The sequence below is a fragment of the Lepisma saccharinum genome, chromosome 19 (assembly GCF_977018435.1).
Source record: "Lepisma saccharinum chromosome 19, izLepSacc3.1, whole genome shotgun sequence".
In the NCBI taxonomy this organism is placed as follows: Eukaryota; Metazoa; Arthropoda; class Insecta; order Zygentoma; family Lepismatidae; genus Lepisma; species Lepisma saccharinum.
Window position 1 is genome coordinate 63,659,090 of NC_139247.1, and position 22,688 is coordinate 63,681,777.

General features: G+C 35.8%; 1 protein-coding gene across 1 annotated transcript in view; it reads right to left on the reverse strand.

Moving 5' to 3' along the window:
- Positions 1-793: 793 nt before the first annotated feature.
- LOC146002897 (neurotrimin-like) overlaps positions 794-22,688 on the reverse strand; it is a 437,362-nt gene continuing 415,467 nt past the window's right edge. The window contains exon 6 of the mRNA XM_083140978.1: positions 794-9,082. The gene's annotated coding sequence lies outside the window, so the exon portion shown is untranslated. The remainder of the gene's footprint in view (positions 9,083-22,688) is intronic.

Here is a 22,688-nt window from a genome sequence, read left to right on the forward strand (position 1 = left end):
TTGTCACCTTGAACATAAATAGGGGAAAGATTATTAGAAATATAGAGATTGGGTAGATGGATTGTTTTCTTCGTGATGACGTAACGACGGTAGAAGGTGAATTTATCTATGAAACGAATACGCTAGTGTTACACAATAATACGGATAGTAAATATAGCCAGACAACTGAACACGCTAAGTCGAGTGCAAAAGGGCGTAGGTGTCAGTTCCTTTCTTCTTCATAAGCAATAAGCCAATTTAAAGTTTCCGATTCAGAAAAATTGAAAATACGGAGAGGTAGCCTAATTATTGTACATAACATGAAATGAAAACTATTGTCCGATGTTTAAAATGAGAAATTTGAAAAAAGATGCTTCAGTATTTTACAATATAAACACAAAAATGTCATAATACACTCCAAAATGTAATTTGATGAAATTTAGTAAACCACAAATTGCAAAAACTTATTATTATTACTTGTCCATGTTAGACACTTAGTTCCCGCCCAATAGTTTGATGGCGCTAGTAAGTTCCACATTCCTTTTTCGTGGACTTTGGTAACCATCTTACCTTGAAATTTTCTCGTTCAGTTATTAACTATCTGCATATTGCAACACAATAGTAGTTTCACGTTTCACATTCGAGTGATATTAACTTTTGACACAACAAAAGTTTCTACAACCGGCATATATCCAAGGTAACAATGTTAGTTAGTTCATGCTATTTTACAATGTATTATATAACGAATTATAAATAGTACATAACATTTACATTACAAAACACTAGCATGGGGTTCAATAATACACAACTCATCTAAACGTTTTCAATTTTTATTTTCACTACATTATATTGTACATTGTTTTTAAATTCTGTTGAAAACGTGTGCCTTTTTGTTTTATTCATGAAGATTCAACCCATTTCGTGTATTTCCCCCCATTTTCTCAATTTCATGTGTTATTGTGATATGCTCGCGGAAGATATAGAAAATGTACTTTGTATTTTCCAACCCAAACTTTTTGCAACATATTTCATTACTTTTGGAGAAAAACTACTGAGAAATAATATTTGGAAGCGGGTAATAAAATAATATAACAATTAGCAGATATTTACATAAAAGTAAAGCTGTTTCTAATTAATGGTTTGTTGAGAAAATTCAATTTTCGTTTCATAGGAACTTTCTTTCTCAGCTTAATAACAAAGAAAATATTTTATCCTGGTTAGAGTAATTCTATTGTACCTCAAAATTAAAAAATAAACTTTTAGACAACAATGCTATACATTCAGAACAACAATAAGAAAAGAACGTTAAAATGTTTAACATTTACCATTGTAAATAACAATGCACAATAATAAATAAATTACTGTTGTAGTGAAATTGCTTCTTATGTCAGTTTATAGTACAAAAAACTCATGTAGTGCTATTCTCAATACGAAAAACTCTTTGGTAATTTTGCTTTTCTGCAACTTAACATTTATATTTTTGAGCAACAACTAAAGAAACTTGAAGTACCTAGAAATTGGTACGACTTTAAAAATTTAGACATTAAGTAATTTCCTTCTTAGACGAGAAGCAAAATACATCTCATTGTAAATCTTGAAAAGTTCCATAATTTGTAGTTAAAAATACTCACAACAACAATAAAAAATAATAAGCCCTTTTTGTCGTTAATTTGAAAACAGAACGATATAGCCTCTGCACAAAAGTAGAAGCTTCTCTTTACATCTATTCACAATTAGAAGTTTCTGAGAGTGACTTTTTTTGTTTGTTCCAAGAGAGGGTCTGTTCTTAGAGAGGCATCCCACATATACTGGAGACATAAGAGTAAGAAAGGAGCGAGATAAATCAAGTTATTCACTTCTATAACATCCCCACACAACATATTCACACGTCTGTTTCTTGAATCAATCGCCGCACATTTTCTCTTGTAACATTCACACAAGCAAACTTCATACATAACTGATCTGGTCTTCATATATGAAAGGCAATAAGTTCTCAACTCCTCTGTTCATTTGTTTTTACGAGTGACTTATTCATATCTTTTTACCTGCAAAGTAACATACTGAATAATGATGATGTTTCCTGTGCTGACATTTTAGTCAAAATGCTTTGGATGCACAATATTTGAACCAAAATATATGAATTCAGGCATTCGTATTGTATTTCACCGTTCATCTTAGATCCTGGTAGCACATAAGAATAAAATATATTTGCCCAAGGTAATTTTCATTGAGTTGAACATTTTGACGTACCAGTACATAAAGTTCAATGTTTCACGTATGAATTACTAATATTTGTATTAGTTGTACATGTACGATACACTGAAATGAATTTATTTTAATAACCTGGACATGATGTTTGAATTCAACACTTTAAATTAGCCAATAATTTACATATTAAACCATTTATCAATTAATTATTTCGATAAAGTAATTTTGCTGCTGCGTCATATTTGTTTCGAGTGTTTGAAAATCGAGAACGAAATAATAAGTTTACTGAAATCCAAATATGTAGTGTAGAGTCTGTGAGTGTGAAAGTATTTGTAAGTTATAGACAACATAATAAATGGGCATGGCCACATTATTGTCGTCAACATTAGACAGTTTAATTCAAATATATCATAAATTTTACTACTTCAATACTATAAAACTTGAGTAAATTCAATGTTCAGATGAATTTATAGAGTTTATTCATGTTTCATAACATTAAAGTAATACTATAATTGAAAAATCATCTTTGTTGGTTGCCGAAGTAACGTGTGCATGCCTATATGTAAATATATTTCCTCAATCAGAACATATAAAACATTTGTGGAGATAAATTCTGAAGAAAATGGAAGCAGAATCAGATGCAGTAGCGGATTAACATTCTCTCGTAAGGAAATTTGAATTTCTTCAACTCTCATTTACTAGTTTCATCGGAGGGTAACGCTTGGATGGGATAAAGGGTGATAGCTTCACTTTAGATTTCAAGGAATCCAGATTGTCATTTACCGTTATGCTAATTGTCGTTATACCTAGGTATATTAATTTTAGATGTCAAACAAGAGACGATCACCTTTTTAGACTTCAAGGCAACGTATTGAGAATCAGTAATAATAGTCTGTAAAGTTGTGGAATTTTTGGCAATCTGAGGAACTAATTGCACAGAAACGAAACTAGCTGCCTCTGTAGTAAAAGAATGTGAAGAATCCAATTTTGAAGAGTCCGCCACTCTCTGACTTGTAGGCTAGCCGCCATCTTGAAAAAATGGCGCCAAAAATTCACCTTGAATATTGAAAAGAATATATCTCGAAAACTGTGCATTGTACATAAAAAGCGAGGGGCAGTTACCATTCCATAGAGGGCTCTGGCTTTTTACCTACTTTTTTTTTTACCACACACACAGCCATTCGTGAGGTATTAATATTAAGGGCCAAAGACCTGTTATAATGACCTTCATATTTCTTCCTATTTTCCTTCGTCAATAGGTGGAAGGGGATTGAAGTGGAGGCAGCTCACGAACAACTGATAAGACGTAAGATACAAAAACATGGACGAATGACAGGGGGAAAAAATACAGAGGAAAATAAATGATAAGGTTAGATAAAGAAAGAAAAGGCGCATATTTCATTTTAAAAAATCGATTTTTCGGTTTCTTTCGCTCTTCGTGACGTTCTTTATCGCCAGCGCGGTGTTGTGGTGACCGCTAAAACATGGGGAAGGCTAGGGGGGAGGGGGGTTAGAGTATATTTTGCCTTTGCGTGCTCTTTAGGTATCTCAAAGTGCAGGGCTTCATATGAGTTATATTACTGGTAGGGGGGGGGGAGAATGAAGGAAGACGTATACGATCCGTACGACGCTCTACCCCCTTCCCCTTTTCCGCATGAATTCCTTCACCCCCGCCCCCTCTTTCTGAAATTCTTGGACACAAAAAAGGAGAAGGTTTGAAGTGGACGCTCGCTCAACTTGAGTTTATCACCACAAGGACCACTCAGGTGGAAAATTGTCTCTAGTTTCTTTTCCGCAGTTCGCTGAGCAGATAGGTTGAAGAGGGTATGGCGTAGGCGGGATTCTGAACACGATACCATCCTGACATGCCACTAATGCTATACAGTCTGAGTGCATACCCTCTTTATCCACCGTTCTGTAGCTAATTACAGGAGCACCAACACAGTCACTGTATTATACATACACACTTTCATTTTACCAGCACTTCTCGTTTATCTAAGTTGAAAGTAATTGCAGGCTGGATTTAAACAAGAGCACTTGCTCCCTCTGAGATTTGTGGAAAGTGTTAATGTAATTCGAATGGTGAAATTGTAGCGATATTTTGTAACGAAAATATTGTTTTCTGTGACTTACAGGCCGTAAGTTGCAGCAGTTATTATTATTATTATTTTACAGTACCATCCGGCATCTAAAAACATAGATCAGAGGTAGCATGAAGAACAGTATAGTAAGTGGTCTCTGATTAATAGAGGAAAATAACCAAACGCGGACCCTACTCCCTAAGCCCCTTCCTGTTTCCGTAAGTAGGTGCTGCCGCGTGGTGGCAATGGGCGAAACACGTCAAGAATAACGAAAAGATTGTGCAGGGAAGGTATCAGCAGTAACGTGCAAGTATCAGGTGCTGTAGTCCGCCATGACTTGTTTTTGTGTGAACGAAAGTTTGTACATCGGTCCACAACAGTGAGAATTTTGCTAATTAAGAGAGAGGTAAGTAGAAATCTTGTTACAATTTAGACATTAGTAAGTATTGTACTTTGAAATTATGGTAATGGTTTGTTTGAAGATACGTGTGGTTTTATTGTATAAACAATAAGACTCCACGAGCAAAATACCCTAAGTAGGACCCTTAATGAATGCCTAACATTACAATTGTAATTGAAGCAAAGGGTCGTTACTCGTTAGTAAAGTCCTTTTACATATTGTTTCAGATGTTGAAGGAAAAAGGCAATGCAGGTGGGAGAAGGTGGGATGTCCAACAAATGGAAAGGGCGATTGACGCAGTTAGGATATTGGTAGTCTATCTTATATTACATTTGTACATCTGTATTATTTATGCAAGCTCAATAAATGTAATTCATCTACTACATATCATATATTTTTACATTTATTTGCGTCTTTTCCAATTTTTGGAACTTGTTAAAGGAGGGGTCCGACTTTGGCCACTTTTTCTCCGTTGTTACTTTTCGTTCCTTTTTACAGAAATGCTTACTGGCAAAGCATCATGTGCTTTAAGGTGGATTAAGTTACTGAAAACGTTAGCAAACATATCAAAGAACCCATTTTATTAAATTTCTAATAGAAATAATGTGCCATAATGACACCAGGGATGAAAAACAAAACGGGGAACCTACATTGGTCACTTTCCTCTATCTGTGCATTGAGAAAAAGCACAAAAGACAAAGAACTGTTCAACAAAGTAATATATGTTTATTGAAAGGAAGAAAGGCGAATCCAGTTTCTATCTAAATAGTAGACTGGAGTCTGAACTTCTAAACAACGCCAAAGTATTTTCAATTCAATTTGAATTTTATGATTTGTAAAGTAGTAGTAGTAGTAGCAGTGGTAGTAACAAAATAATAGTAACAATATATACTACATAATATACGCGAGGCCTATAACCAAAGGTGTCCTACATTCCAAAGTGACGGCTGTGACATTAAGACAAATTCACATTCATTGTTTCCTAGCATCTTCAAATGTGTAACTCTATCAATTCATGCAATGTCATTTCCCTTGATAGTAGTTATTTAATTTCAGAATATTCCTCCCCCTTCTTAATTTTCAGTTGTTCTGAACTTTGGGAAATACATGGGTTTGCTGGAAACAATTTTATTTAATTTTCAAAAAGCAAACATTATTTGACATTTTTATGCTTTTGGTTTCTAAAGAAAATACTACATACATTTTTATAAACAGTTCTTGCATGTGATGGGTATGACACCGTGCACATTATTTAATTTGTAGAATTATGGAACAATGCTAAGGGTATCAAAATTATCATGAACAGATTCTTCAAACTAAGGTTTGTTTCTGAAATGAAGTATTACACTTCAGAGCTTAAGGTATAGAAACAATTTATGAGACAATTAGAATGAATTTAGTTTTCTTATGTATAATACTATATCATAATGAAGCTAAATTAAGTGAAAACACCTGATATAAATTCTCACTTCATATGCTGTGTATTTTTAGCACTAGCTATGTTATTTAAAAACCATGAAACTAATGTTTTTATTAATAATTCCAAATTCTGCAAAGTTTCTTCTCTAATTACATAATAAGTAATACTTTGAATAAAAATGAAATTAACCTTGTTTGTACTTTCATTTGGAATGGCTCATATAATCACAATATATAGGCTGCATTATTACAATATATACATTTCGTATTATTACCGAATAGTAATAAGCAGAACATGTTTGTAAATTAAACCAAGAATTATGGAAGGCTAACAAAAGTCCTTAAATTATTGTTTCTTTTCATTTATGTGATTGCGAGTGTATTAACTAAAACATAATAATTTTGTAACAAATCATAACTTCAACATACTGAATAAGTCATAAAATTATTTAGAAATCTAGTTACAGGAAAAACAAAATCATGGTATATTAATTTCACAAAGTTTATTCGACTATTTTGATATTTGTCTATGGCTATTGAATTTAATTCTTAAGTATTCTTCCCACCTACAATACCGTTTGAATGTATATGAATATGCTTTACATTTCGAATCGGCCAAATGATCAATTTATCTCCTTAGGTTCATAAATATTTCGTGGTTCATAAAAATCTCCTATATTACTTACTTACCATGTCACAGAGGTGGTCAATACTACGCAATAGCTTTATTCAAGAATATGTTTTATTTGTACAGTACGTATGTGAAAATATAAATCACTTTATTAATGTTTGATGCATATACTCGTATAATTGAAGCGATGCACACTACTTCCAAAATTTGTAATACGGAAGAAAAACGTCACATGCATTGAAAGTAGAAGGAAGTTCAGTGTTTCATCAGGGAATTTAATGCTCACAAAATACTGGATGTTTTATCCGCATACACCTAATTATTTTCGCCACTTGCATAAGTAAAGGCTCGTTTCAAATGATGCTTCTATAACTACAAGCAGTGAGTTTTCTTCCTTCAAATACAACAGAGGTAGCCCTGGAGCTGTTTAGAAACTATTTCCAAAGTTAATTTAGATTTTCTTTACAGCTGGATAGATAAACAGTGAACTTGGTTTCATGCATGGATGGTTGAGGTTTGATAAAGAATGTGGATTTCTTGCTTTGATGAAATTTCTCAAATTCTTATATACATCTTAGGAGCGATTATGACGTTTAAAAATAATAGATTCAGCATCGTTGGGAATATAGAAGATTAATTGTGAATCTGTTAAGCTTTATAGCTTACACTAATAGAGAAACAATTCCTCAATTGAGGGATTTGCAGTATACTGGTATAGCAGTATAGTGGTAAATTTTTGTACCATTATTTTACAACACTCTTTGTACAGTGATATCCATCGTGTACTGTGACTGTTCTGTGTTCCAACATAAGTTCAGTTTCTCTTTCCACTGTAAATGTAAAGTGTATAATTTCTATGCATTTTAAACTATAAATGTGCATGTACTGTATAAGTTAATGCACACTTTTTCTATCTAAGCTACGTTGTTGTTTATTTGCTTGCCATAGAACAAAAAAATAATAGTTAAGAGATGTAATGATAAAAATGTGTTTATCAACACGTGATTTGCTGGATTTTATTTCTTAAAATATCCAGGTAATTACAGTAATTTAAAAAATATAATCAAGTCACAAAAGTTAGCCTTACAATCGCCAATCCTTGAAAATATTCTTCAGTTTAATATCGGTACACATGTTGTTAATCAAGGGCATTCATAACACAGAACCCTTTCACTTTTAATTGCTGCTTACTGCATAGCTTATCAATTAGGAAATGGGGTAAAAAATATACCATCTGGTACAGAACACTCTAACAAATATGCACGCCACTAAAACTGGTGTAACAACCTATTTGGAATTAACACAACAGCTGACTGAGCGTTAAAGACCTATTGTTGTTTGACAGCAAATAGTGTAGCCAAACACCAAAGATGCTGCTAAACAACACCAAATCCGAGGGCAATAATGCAATGCAGAAAAAATCCATGCAATCTTTCTTGTAACCCATTAGATTACAGAAACTCCTGTGTCCATTTTTGTTTGCCTCAGATGCTGTGATTACTGTGATTCAAATCCATCGTGCCTCAAAGAGTTAGGCGTTCGTGAACTGTGCAGTTTTCAAATTCGATCAAGAAACAAGAAGGTTGACCTGATATTATTGACACCATTTATTAGTATCTTTGAATTAATCGCGACGAAATAGAAGGAGAGAAGATTGTAGGGAAGAAAAGCAAGGAAGAATACTGTTTATCTCAAGCGGAATACTCATCGAAGCACAGATATGTAATTTATGAAGATAATTATGCTGTTACGTTGCTAACTACATGCTCCATAAGCAGTAGCAGCGATTGGGTGCCAGAACTGGGGGAACAAAGACAGTTAACTTTTCTCTTGGTAGACAAGGCGTAGTATTAAGAGGCCATAGTGAGAGGGGAAAAAGTGTGTGTGTGTGTGTGAGGATGGGGGTAACTGCTCCCCCGATACGCACCATAATTGTCGCCACTGCCAATAAGAATTAAAACTAATGAATCTGAACAAAAAACGTTTTGCCCTGGCTTTATAAAAAGTAAACAATGCCACCACCAATGGTTGAACCTGAAACCTCTTAGTTCCAATACGAAGGCTTTACCCAGAGCCCAGCAAATTAATATTGCTCTTAACGATCATATCATGTTGATGAAAGAATATAAAAAGTCATAGAAATAGTAAGGATAAAATCATAAGAGTACTTTATCGAAATAATTAATTCATTGTGATTCATTTTGCTAGAATTATGTTTTGTCATTTTAGAAAAACTTAAATAATGTAGGTAACCTGTATTCCATTTTATACGAGGTGCTATCAGGATCTAATTCGTCTTTAATCTTGAAACGCCCGTAAACATCCTTTGAAGGCCACATTGTCCGCAAAAGACCTCAGGCAGACCTGGAATGAAAAAGTGAAAGAAAAACCGTTAAAACATGAAAATTAATAACAAAGCAGATATTTATTTGTCTAAATTACAACAAGCGATAGTTTATATTTTGAGAACCCAGTAGGTGTAAAACATATGTCGCTGCGGCAAGAAACATTCGGGTTTAGGGATGCCACAGAGTTAGTGAAGCAAACAGCGACTGCATTGTCTGAAAAAAATGCGAGATAAACTTGTCTAGTTTTTAGTAAGAAACTATGCTATCCACTAGTGTACGCAAGACTTTTATGGGAGGGGCTGGAACTGATTGATTTGGTTTATTTTACTTCGGTTTTCTGCTACTTTGGCTAATAGCGAAGACGAGGAGATGTGATGAAATTGATGAACACTCATAAAGAACACCAATGCCCAGACTGGGATTCGAAACCGGGATCTTGATCGTTTTAGAACTTGTTCAAAGGCAAAAATGATAATCGGAAGTCATTACAAGGCGAGTTTTCGTTGGACACTGTTTTCCCCCGAAGTTCTATACTACTACTATTTGATTTTTTTTTTAATTTTCTCAAGATTTCTGGAGTGGCTGTACCACCATCAGCTTCCCAGCGTAGGCCAGGGATATTTTTCCTTAATTATATGTGCTAAATGAACTACTTTCGCTCGCTCGTACCCGTTCGAATCTCCCACTCTCGAGCGTGACAATTGTCCTAAAGTTAAAATCACCAACCCTGAGACCAGTAAACGTGCATGCAGAAAGCATTGCAAACTCATAGAAGTAAAATAATCCACACGAAAATCCAGCGTTGTTACAGGATTCATTACATAAGGTAAAACAACGGCCAGTTTGTAGTATGGGATACGCTGCCGCAAATGACGTCTCACTTTAAACCCAATGCTCTTTCTTTTGTACTTATTGCTTCACCTTTATCGTTAACTCTTTGCACCAGTAATCATTTCCCATAAATTTGGCTTCTTTCTTGCATGCATTTTTTTAGACAAAATGATATAACATGGTAATGTATATTTCTAAGGTTTGATATAGATAAGAGTGTATTTGAAATTTGTTTGTAGATTTTATGTAAATTGTATGTTATGTAAATAAAATATATAATGGGCATAAACAGCCTTATGCAATGCTGTAAGTCCAATAAATACAGGGTGCTCGGAAATTCCCCTTACAAACTCCTAGGGCAAGTAGAGGGGACTGAGTAGACAATATTTGGAATAGGAATCCATGTCCGGAAACGTACCATTTCTGTGCTACAACCATGACAATGTGTCGGATGTGCTTGTGTTGGTATGCAATCGGGTAGGCAGTACATGACGTCTGAAGATCACCTGATGACCTAAAGTGACGTAATTTATTACAACCATGTCAAATGAGGTGTTACGTAAGGTACAGAAGTGAATGACGTGTGACTCAGTCCATAATACAAACAAAATTATTTGGTAACAATTCCAAGGGAACAAAAAAGAAACGTACTATTCATTGATCAACACCACACCTGTGTCGACAGTGGAACGCGACAATTTGTAGACGTCACGTGCCATCAGGTGATCGTCTGACGTCAAGTACTGCCTACCCGGTTGCATACCAACACAGGCACATCCGACATATTGTCATGGTTGTAGCACGGAAACGGTACGTTTCCGGACATGGGTTCCTATTCCAAATATTGTCTACTCAGTCCCCTCTACTTGCCCTAGGAGTTTGTAAGGGGAATTTCCGAGCACCCTGTATATTGATGATGATGATCAAAACAAGACAAAGAAATTTAGCGGTTGGAAACTTTGACAAGTAACCTAATAACGATTTTTGTTCCGCCAAATATAGTGTACTTCGTAAAATAACTTGGTGACATGGCAAGGCAAGATAAGTGTGAACATTTTGTAGAAATATGCATTGTAACTTTCAATGAGCTTAGAGATTTGTGTACATAATGCTATTTTATAACATTGATTATATTCTAAAAATAATCATGTGAACAGCAAGGAAGTAGTGCCACTTTCAACATGGCGAGTTCTATGCGTGCGGGAAAGTCTCAGTGTTCAGTGATACATCGAATCAATGAGACGGTTTGTTTACAGGAGGTCTCAGAGTTGGTGATTGACACTTTAGTAACATATGTGTAAATTATCCGCCTTGGTAGTTTCAGTCCACAAACCTCTATTTCATCTCAAATTAAATCCGGAAAAATCTGTTGTCATGAGGTTTACTCTAAAGTTCAATAGCACAGCTCGATCCTGCAAATTATGCAAGCAGGTTATTCCGTTTGTACGACAACACAAGGATCTTGGTGTAATTTTTTATAGCAAACTGACTTTCAACCATCACATACACTGCATAGCTTCGAAAGCGATGAAAACACTTGGGACTAATCTACAGATTTACAGACATAACACACGTTTCTGCCCTCAAAACCTACTTTACAATATGTGTTGTTCCTATCCTTGAATATGGTTTCTGTATTTAGTCAATGGCATGTGAAAGCAGTATAAAGAAAACAGACAAAGTTGTAAGTTTTTTCGTCAGAATAGTCAAACACAGATGCCCAACCCTTGCACACTTCTCCAAACACGAAATTCTATCCACTCTACAAATTCATGACCTTTCTCTTCGCCGTCAACTATTAGATTTAATACATCTTTTCAGAATCATTAATGGACAACTTTTTACCAGCCACTTCTTAATATCAGAATCCCACGTCCCAACAGTAAATGCAGCAACTCCTTTTACATTAAATCTTCAAGGCTATCTTTAGAACAAAGGTCACTTCTCTACAGGCTACAAACCATTTACAACTCATTAAAAGACGCTTCCATTTATCAAAACAGACTTAAAGAACGGCGTGCATAAGCAGCTGAAGAGTAAATAATGTTCTTTTTGCCCTAGTTGTTATTTTTCTTGTTATATATGTATATGTGTGTGTATGGTCCATCTTATTATTTTGTTTATTTCTTTTCCAGTTGATATCCTCATGTAAAATGGATTTTTCTATATTCAGGCTTTTTCAAATAAATAAATAAATAAATCACTGTTTATTGGTAAGATAGATTGAAATACATTTTAACATGGATATGATGACTACGTTCACTTAAGTTTCAATTTCATTGTGTCTTTCATCTTACGATCCATATTTGAGGGCCACAAACAAATTACGGTTATACGTGTAATACTGGGCTAAGAGTGTATACCGCTCGTTTTGCTTGTTCGAGCGTTATTCGAAGCTCCCAATTCCATACGCTATCTAGCGTCGTCCGTGCGAACTATTTGCCGCTCGAGCAAAATCTCCCTGCAGCACTCTAGTGCTAATATTACATCACACAATATATATTACCAAAATATTACATGAGCTGCTAAAAAGACACTTTTAGCCTGAGTAAAAACATATCAGTTTTCTCCAATTATCAAAACCTGTTTTTACAAAGCACGAAATAATATCATTTCACAGGGCAACGCACAGGATAAAAAGAGAAGAAACAAACAAAGAGGCATATTCTGTGGGAGGATGAGAATGTTGCTTCAGGGCCCAAATAGATATTTTTCTGAACTTACGTGCTTATATGAACAAACCTAACCAGTGTGCCGTCTTGACTTTGTTTCTGTATTACCTTTTCAAAAAAAATCCTTTGGAGAAAAAGGTTCATTAGGTACAAGTTTAAAAAAGAAACCATATCCTCTCGCTAATTGGCAACGTAATTAAGCGAAGTATTTCAAACGATTCGTTTCATGGTAGAGTTACAAAATAAAAATTGAAACAAAAAATCTGGAAAGAAGTTTTCCACAAATTGTCTTTTAAGATCACAAACAGGCAATTAAAATCTCATGAAGTTAGTAAAATAAAGCGAATCGAAAATCTGAAAATACAAAAGACTTCTTTGCGTTTGACATACCTACTTAACAAGTTTATAGATAAATAATAATATAATGCAAAGACTTACTACAACTAATGGAAACTTTTTCTCAGTTATTTGAGGTAATTCTCCTAAGTAATGAGTTGGAAAAATAACAGACGAATTATAGTGGGATTACAATGCTCTGTAGTAGGTCCCAGAGTTAAGTAAGTTAATTTTTAAGCTACAGTTAAAGTTACTTGCTGCAAAACGTACTGAGTTACAGTTATTCACTTTAGAAAGCATGGCCCTTACGGGCTGTTGCTCCACACGTTATTATTATCAGCAAGGGCGCCCGCAGGTGGGGGCCATGGGGGCACTTGCCCCCCCTGAGATCCCTGGAGAGAGTCAATGTAATTCGAATGATGTCATTGAAGTGTAATTGTCTTACAAAAATATTGTTTTCTGTAACTTACAGGCTGTAAGTTACAGCAACAATCATTATTATTATTAGTTTACAGTACCCTTTGGCATCTAAAAACATGGATCAGAGATACCATGAAGGACAGTAGTAAGTGGACGCTGACTCTGATTGATATCTGTGCATTGTGAAAAGTACAAAAGAAAAATAAGGCTAGATGCTTATCGAAAGGAAGAAAGGTGAATCCAATTTCTATCTAAATAGTAAACTCGAGTCTGAACTTGTATACAACGCCAAAGTATTTTCAATTAATCTGTAATCTGATGATAATAATAATAATAAAAGTTTCTATGATTCTGACCCCCCCCCCCCCCGCTGAGAAACAATTCTGTGGGCGTCCTTGGCTATCAGATGAGCATTAACGGGGAGGGGAGGGGAATGCCCGAGATTTCCCCCACAAAAATTTTCATCCCCGGCAGAAAAAAATCCCTACCAGGGATGTTTTTATCCTCCTCAATGAAAAAGAAATTGAAGGCACATGCCATTTCTTTTTAAGTTTAAAATCTTCCACGATATGTGGCGAATGTGTGATATTTCTTATGCGATATTTGAAATCTCAATGTGAATCGATACAAAATCTTCAAGGATACGTAAGAAAGTTATCACATTTAAATAAATTACTAACGAAATTGATATTTAATAATTTCATTCACCCTGAAAATATATCTATCTGTTTTCCGGAAGCTGAAATCTGAAGCTGGAGGAATGCTATTATTATCCATGTATACCTTGGGTTGAAAACAACGCAAGCATTTAAATGTCTCACACCTGCTTCGTGGCAGTTGGAGGTGCTTCATTATTAAAATATTAAAACTCGAGAGCGCAAGGTCAAGAGAAATAAGAAAGGATATGACAAAGTGCTTTTTGTTCAAGAAAAGAGTAAATAGGTAAAAATGTCCAAGCAAGTTATGGTGAATTTTTTGCGTAAATGTCTCATATGAGAAAAACGACAATAATTTTTACATTTTTCGGACCCCTTAGGCTTTAGACCCGCCTGCCTGTATGTTATGCCTGATTTGACGTATATAATGTTTGACTAGAATTTAACGCCAGGTAAAAACAGAATGTTGTAATTTTAATGTCCACAAAAAATTGCCTTTTCCATATTCTTTCTCGCTTCTATTTATTACATTTTTCGTATCAACCCCATGGGACGCGAGGCCCTGGGCGGTCGCCCACTTCGCCCACTCCTTGCTACACCACTTGTTTTCTCAATGTCACTATTTCAATGGTTGTGTCCTAATTGCGAACACATGAAAGTGAGAAATAATTTCATCTCCTAATTGCGAACACATAGAACTAAAAACCTGTTTTCAAAACTAGATAAGGTAGTGACGCAGAGAGACAGCTAGAATGACTAACAACAATAGCCAACCTGCTTGGCTTCTGCTTTGTAAATCCCTCTAAGGTCATTTCACCTTTTCAGTCTGTCGACGTAATCTGTTATAACACCATTAAGCCTTGTTTCCATGATATGAAAAACTCAATATGCTGACCAAGACAGAAATTTATTTCATTATAAAACTATAAACTAAACGTAACGTTTCAACCTTCTAGCAAGGTCTTCTTCAGACTCTGCACCAAGTACAAACGTAACAAGGTACAAAAAAGGACGATATATATACACGAACATTAAAGCCACCTGCTAGAATGTTCCAGAACAACTTTCTAATAGTCTGGAGGGGAGTAATGTTTGTGTATATATATCGTACTTTTTTGTACCTTGTTACATTTGTACTTGGTGCAGAGTCTGAAGAAGACCTTGCTAGAAGATTGAGACGTAATCTGACTTTCATTCGTGTGTTAATGACTTGATAACCCCTTTGGTGCCTTAAGTGATGTTAAGCTGCTTCAACAGGAAGCACCGGATAAATAACGTAGTGGAGGGGTGGAACCGCAAAATCAACAGTGAGCCAGGTAGTCACAACCGAGAGTGGAAGAAAGACCTGAAAAATATGTTCTTGTTTTTTTGAGAGGAGCACTAACAAGTATAAGGAGATTGGTGCTATTCCTAAACTTTTAAGAAAAGTGTCATGTTTTGAAATTTGAATTTGAAATTTAGATAAAGTTAATAATTGTAATATTAAATGACGAAGCTCTTTTCAGTTAAGAAGTGTGCAGTATGTATTCCTATAAAAAATAAGCCACTCTTTTATTATTAAAATATACGAGGGTGGATCATAAAGTATCGCACAACAATTTTTTCCCGCGATGTTATTGTGGCTGGGACGTTGAAATTTTACAGATGTATAGTTTGAAGTTCGCGCTACAGACGGCATTTGTTCGTTCAGGTATAACTCTTGCCGCAGAAGCGTGAACTACTTAACAAAGATGGCGCGCATGTTATTGTCGTCAACGTGTGAAAAGCAATGAGCTGTTGTTAGTCTTTTGTGGGCGGAAGGACAAAACCCTAGTGAAATTCTCAGGGAAATGTTGGGCGTGTATGGGGAAGACTGTTTGGACAGTAGCAACATCTCCTGGTGCACATTCTTTCAAGGAGGCCGTGTGAACCTTATTGACTCGTCACGTTCCAGGCGACCAGTAATAGCTGCAACGGAATGGAATGTTACAGCCATTGAGCAGGCAATTCTCAACGACCGGCGGATCCATCTCAGAACCTTGTCAGGGCGGTTCAACATTTCAGGCTTCCATCTGTTTGGCCCAATGAAGAAATTCCTAGGTGGGCAACGCTTCAATTCCGACGAAGAAGTGCAATCGGTTGTGCGCAGATGGCTGTATTCCCAATTGACGGAGTTCTATGAACAGGGTATATTTAAACTAGTGCCATGATGGTTAAGATGTGTTGACAAACTTGGCTCCTATGTCGAAATGTAGATAGAAGATGTGGTTTCAATGTGTATAATTTATGTTGTCTTACCTATGAAACTTCTTTTTTTAAAAATTGTTGTGCGATACTTAATGATCCACTCTCGTATATACTTTGGCGACTACTTTAATCATGTCAAATTTTCTATGATCCAACAAAACACTGACCAGTCTCAAGTCCAGAACTGAGTAGCTTTAAAATAAATTGTTAAATAGACTCGGGAAGTGTGAGAGAAAGTTGTAGGTCCCAAGGCAGAAAAATGTGTTCGCGATTAGGACACAGCCCTTCGAGTATATTCCTATTCAGGCAGCAAGTGTTCGCAATTAGGACTGTTCGCAACTAGGACTGTTCGCAATTAGGACGACAAAAGTTCAATAACTCTGTCTTGCGTATGCGTTTTCTTAGAATGCAAATGTACTGTTTCTAAATTACGTGTATATGTTATCACAAGATGTTGTAGGTAAGAATCACTGTTCTAGGGCACTTAGAACTCTAAAGCAATAATTTAGTTCACTAACTGCTAACGTACAAATTTGCATACCCCAAAAAAGCTGCCCCCCCGAAATGAAATCACAAACACGTCACTGAGTACACCGATAAATCATAACACAAATACAGTTATATCTGAAGTACGAAATTCTTAGGGACGTTACTAAAGAGATGCACAAATTTCATCATTCGGTACATTTTTTTTGTCATACTCCAATCTAAATTTTGCTGAAAAATTAAGAACAAGGAGAGAGAAAAGTTGAGCTGAATATGAGTCGAAAGTTTTTAGAGTCCTGATACATCACGGCTTTTACGTAAAAGAAGAAAGAAGGTTGGAAAAGTTGGGCAAAATTGTGCATGAATAATTTAAGCACTTTCGATGCAATTTTCAACAAAAAATGGAAGTTTTAATCGACAACTTGCTCTCTTCATGAATTCTATATCCCTTCCATTTCATGATAGGGCCTGCGTCGGAATACCCTTCATTCCGGTTCCCTGATCTTACAATAAATTTCCTATTTCTCAATTATCGACATTTGGGACGGAAGGGAGAGGGGGGGGGGGCAACTCTGCCCTTTCACCCACTTCTTCAGTTCTTTCTATCTCGAAGTTTTTTTTTCGTTTCCTCCCCTTCCCGTTTCGCTAATCCAATGACACATTTTTTAATTAAAGTGCTCCAGAGATTGGTTCAGCTGTTTCTCTCTGCGTTCTGCTGTTGTCAATCTCAGCTTGTTTCCGCCACTGAGCCACCCCCCACCTCTTCGCTTTCAATTCTGCATGTCTGTCCTTTAACTTTTACTCTTGTTGTCCCGCTAAATATACGTACAGGGCGGTGCAAAAGTAGGTTGACAGTTGGGATATACCAAGTAGGCAAAAACTGTCAACTTACTTTTGCACCACCCTACATGTGTGTGTGTATAATTACCTTTCTCTCCTACTTTTCTATATTCCTAGTTTTTTTTAATATTCTCATCTTAATCTAAGGTGAGCAGATATTTTAAAACAATAAAACGGGACATTTTTCATCTATAGCTGAAGGAAAAACGGGATTCTCAGAATATGCAATAAAGACAGAATATGTGCCAGAGAAATTTACACTTTGCCGAGATTTCCAGTTGTATAATTTTAAACTGCAATGTTTTCTACTGAGAACATACTGCACATTGTATTATTTATTTTAATTATTATTCTCAACCTTCTTTCTTCTTTTACTTGTGGGGTTGTGCTCTGGTAACACTGCTGGAATTTTCTTGTTTCACAGAGTAGTAGTAATACTACGTTTCTGAGGATGCTCTTCAGACAATAAAACATATCTGCAAATTTCTGCAACATGCTAAACTTTTTAAAATCAGAAATTCGAACTAGGAATCTATAAATATAAACAACATTATTATTAATGAGTTTATCTTTGTTTCCTCGTTTCAAAATTTGTAGGATGTAAATGCCACGAGCCAAGGCATAAGAAGAAACTATCGAATGACGCACATAAAATATCGGTGCTTGGTGATGGGGGATGGGGTGGAGGTAAAATATCGCCGTAACCGACTTGCGCACACTTTAGATCAAGGCTTGCGCACAAATCTCACTGACCTGTTTTGCGCACAGATTTTGATCCAACGTTGCCACTTTGATAGCTTTAAAGTCTGTGCGCAAAACTGTGTTTTTCTTTAGACAAGAAGAGAGAGAGAGAGAGAAATTAGAAATAAAATAGTAAATCTCTTAAGGATTAAATAAAAAATATAATTTAACCAGTAAATGTAGCAAGTCAAGATACAATTTTCATACCAATTTACATAATACAGTAAGTCACTATTGATGTTTTCAAGATACAATTTTCATACCAATTTACTCAAACTCAAAATTTATGTTAGGTTAGGTTAGGTTAATGATTGCACAACAAACACTTCTGTCAATCGAAGCTCGTGACCTTCGGTATAAATACGGAGATACACAGACCATTACATTCTAATCCACCAATCAGGTTCATCCTCTATGCCTAACTAATGCTACCCTTCCAGCAAAAACACGCGTACACACACACACACACACAAACAAACTCAACAGAAGTGAGAACGGCTTGAGAACATTTTACATCTGACAACATCGCCTCATTGTTTTGTGCGCAATCCTGTACATTGTGACAGCTTGTCAACGGCTTATCAGATACCACTGATAAAACCGGAAAAGTGTGCGCAATCCGGCTGTAGCTCAAAATATCTAGCTACCGGTCTGCAGACCGAGACGACACTATATTGAGCAGCTTGCTTTATTTCGGTACGAAAGGTTACATTTGTTTAAGAAGACTGTCTTCCAAGTGACACGTGTTCTGTGTCACTTTGGTCTAATTTCGAATGCTTTTATTTATTTTCAAAACTGTCTACTTGTATTTGTTTTGTTTATTGTACCAGTTAAACTCTTCTCCTCCAAAACATGTTTACTTTATTGTTCCTAAGAATATGGCGTTTTGTTTCTTCCAGTACAATTTGACCCTATAATGCTTTTTCTCATAGCCTGATTTTGAAGTATTAAATATTGTCTCCAATTGTTTCCCTTTTGTCTTTCTAATATTAGTTTTATGCTTTTTCCGTATTTCTTCAATATAGAAACGAAAGTAACTGGGAAATGTTACATTTATTTATTTTCATATTTATATGTATTATTAACTTTGTGATTATTATTGGTAAATGTCTGTCATATCGGAGACACATTTCTTCATTTTTACAGAAGCAACTACTTTACGAAAATGCGTTTCTGTAGCATTTTGAAAGTTCGTGAAGGTATTTTCTCACCGTAGAATGCTGCACAACAAGAAATAAGCACTTTTGATATAATAAACTTGCATTTTGTGCAAAGCGAAAACATTATGCCGTTGTTTCCATTGTGTACCTGCAGATGGCGCGCGCGTCGAAAGTCATGCGGTCTAGCCAGTTCCGAACGTGCCTTTTTTACGATATTTTTTTTTAAACTATGCTTACCTAACCTAACCTTGCCGGAAATAGTCCGTGGGGCTATTGTGAATGGTTTGTGGTGCTATCCGTCAATGGTTGGTGATGGCACACGAAAGTAGGTATTTTTCGGTTAAGAAGGTTGAAGCACGGCATACCCACTCCAAATCAACAAAACACAAGCCCGACGCGCGATGATCCACAGCTGTACGAGCCGTATTGTATGTTCCGCAACTGAAGAAAGGAACCAAAAGAATTCCTCGTATTGTGAAAAATCGAAGTTATTTTCGTGTAAAAAGCATAATGGCACCTTCAACTATGTTCCGCAATACACAATTCGTAAGTACGAACCATCCGAAACACAAAATATCAGATTTTAATGTGTCTCCAATATAACAGACATTTACCTCGTTATTTTTTATGTTAGATTCTAAAATGAGATATTAACTCTAAAAAAAGGTCAGGATGTTTTAGTTTTTTATTAAATTGAGGACATCTACCGGGCGAATAAGTACATTCACATATGGGGGAAAAGGCATATTGTTTTCACCATTTCCCATTCGTTGTTTTGAATATTTTCTGCGGATTTCGAGATTGATTGATATCATCTACTTTACTTTGCTTTTCTGCCACTTTTGGCTAATCGCGAAGATGAATGATGATAAGATGAAATTGATGAATGGACAATCACAAGCGCATGACAGCACACCAACAGCCTCATCCAGTTCTTTGCACTGTTTGACTATCTCTGCACAATCGCGTCTAGTTCGCTTCGAAGTGTCACTTCGTCGATTTGGTGTCTGCACCGTTTGCACTACGCTCTGGAGCGGGTGTAATGTGTGGTGTATGGTCACGTGCTGCGTGCTAACTAATCAAATGAACGTTTAAAGCAGCAGACAGGCATTTGTTGAATCTTCTGAACTTGAACACCGTTTACCGTCTACTTGGTTGAACGTCATTTTCTTGCACCAGCCTGACATCTGGGGCGCGTCAAGTATCTGAGCGCTCAGCGAGCAACGTGATCGCTCAGCTACTTGACGGCCAAATAGGCGTTGCTCACTTGTTCGCTGAGCGAATTGAACCTTGCTCGCCACAGAATATAGCGTTTCTGTGTTTCGAACTCGTGAGGCAAAGGGGAAGAAGAGAAAACTGCATGATGATGACGGGGTGGCGATCAATGACGAAGGAAATATTTATCATGAACGGCTTGCGATGTATCGTAATTACAGAGGAAGTAAATATAACAAAAGGTGATGTAATATTCCAGTTTTTGTAATTGTATTAAAATAAAAGTTGTTTATTCGAAAGAAAAAAAATATTAAATACACACCGTAGTTTTGGAAAGTTATGCAAGGGTATGAAAATGAAAATTTCTATAGTTTTGTTCACATCAACTATTGTATTTCCATAATTAATAGCTTTTCAAACACCGAAATCTTGTCCACTCGACGCAGCCACATTGATCACAGATTATTCCAAGGCACTGATATTTTGATCAATGAGCACACGACGTCAAGCAAATGATCTGTCTGCTCAACGAGCGAAAATCTTGCTCATCGAGCGTCCTCCGATACTTGACGGGCCCCGGAATACACCTGCACTGCACCTGGTGTCAAAGAGTACAGCGAACTATAGTGTGTCTGAACCTTAAAAGTCAGTATGGAAGTAAATGGAGTACTTTCCTCTCTCTCTAATACATGAGTTTTGCCAATAAGCTCTGTCCTTCTCTACCACCGCTGTGCTGCGAGATGTTACAAAATTTACAAAATGTAAATGTCAAAAATTCCAAAATGTAAAAGTCAAAAAGAGGTAAAATAGTCCCCCGTTCGGATCTCCGGGTGGGGACTACTTTGAGAGGTCCCTGGACTAAGGATAAGATCTACGTTAGGAATAAGGATATTAAATTAGGCACCTGGAATGTTCTGAGCCTTTACCGACCTGGGGCATTTCAGTGTACAGTTAATGAGATAGTTAAGTATAAATTAGATGTAGTAGCTGTCCAGGAAGTTAGGTGGCCAGGAGAAGGGAATTGTAAAACTAAAAATTATACTTTTTTCTATGGTGGTACTGAAAATCATAATTTTGGAACAGGCTTTTTCATGAATAATAGAATTATCTCGGCTCTTAAAACAGTAGAATTTATTAATGATAGGATATCATATGCAGTTTTACAGGGTAGGTGGTGTAAAATTATTTTAATAAACATACATGCACCAACGGAAGATAAAGATGATAATACTAAAGATGATTTTTATACAGAGTTAGAACAGGTCTTTGATAAATTTTCTCAGTATGATATGAAAATTCTGTTAGGTGATTGTAATGCACAGATTGGCAAAGAAGAGACATTTAAACCCACGATTGGTAAAGAAAGTCTTCATGAATTAAGTAATGGTAATGGTATAAGATTGATCACTTTTGCAACCTCAAAGAATTTAATTGTGAAAAGTACCACTTTTAAACATAAAGATATCCATAAATATACATGGTCTTCTCCAGATGGTAAAACTCATAATCAGATAGATCATATTCTCATTGATAAGAGAAGGCATACTAGTATAATTGACGTTCGTACACATAGAGGTGCTGCCTGTGCCAGTGACTATTATTTAGTAATTGCTAAATTAAGAGAAAGACTCTCAGTGATAAATCATAAGCAACAAAATCTAAAAGTTCTAAAATTTGATACAGGAAAGTTTACTGATGAAAGAATTAAGAAAGATTACCAAATTAAACTGTCAAATAGATTTGATGTTTTGCAGGATTTAAATGATGATGAAATATAAATGAAGCAGACGTAAATAAGAATTGGGAGCACATACGTAATGCAATAGAATCAGCAGATAAAGAAAGTATAGGGTAGCATAAACCGAGTAAAAGTAAGCCATGGTTTGATAATGAATGTCATAATCTAATAGAAATAAGAAATCAGGCTAGACTTAGGTGGTTAAATAACTCTGATGATACAAATCTAAACAATTATAATAGAATAAAGCGAGAAGTTAACCGCATGTTTAGAAGTAAAAAAAGAGATTACTTGAAAAGTA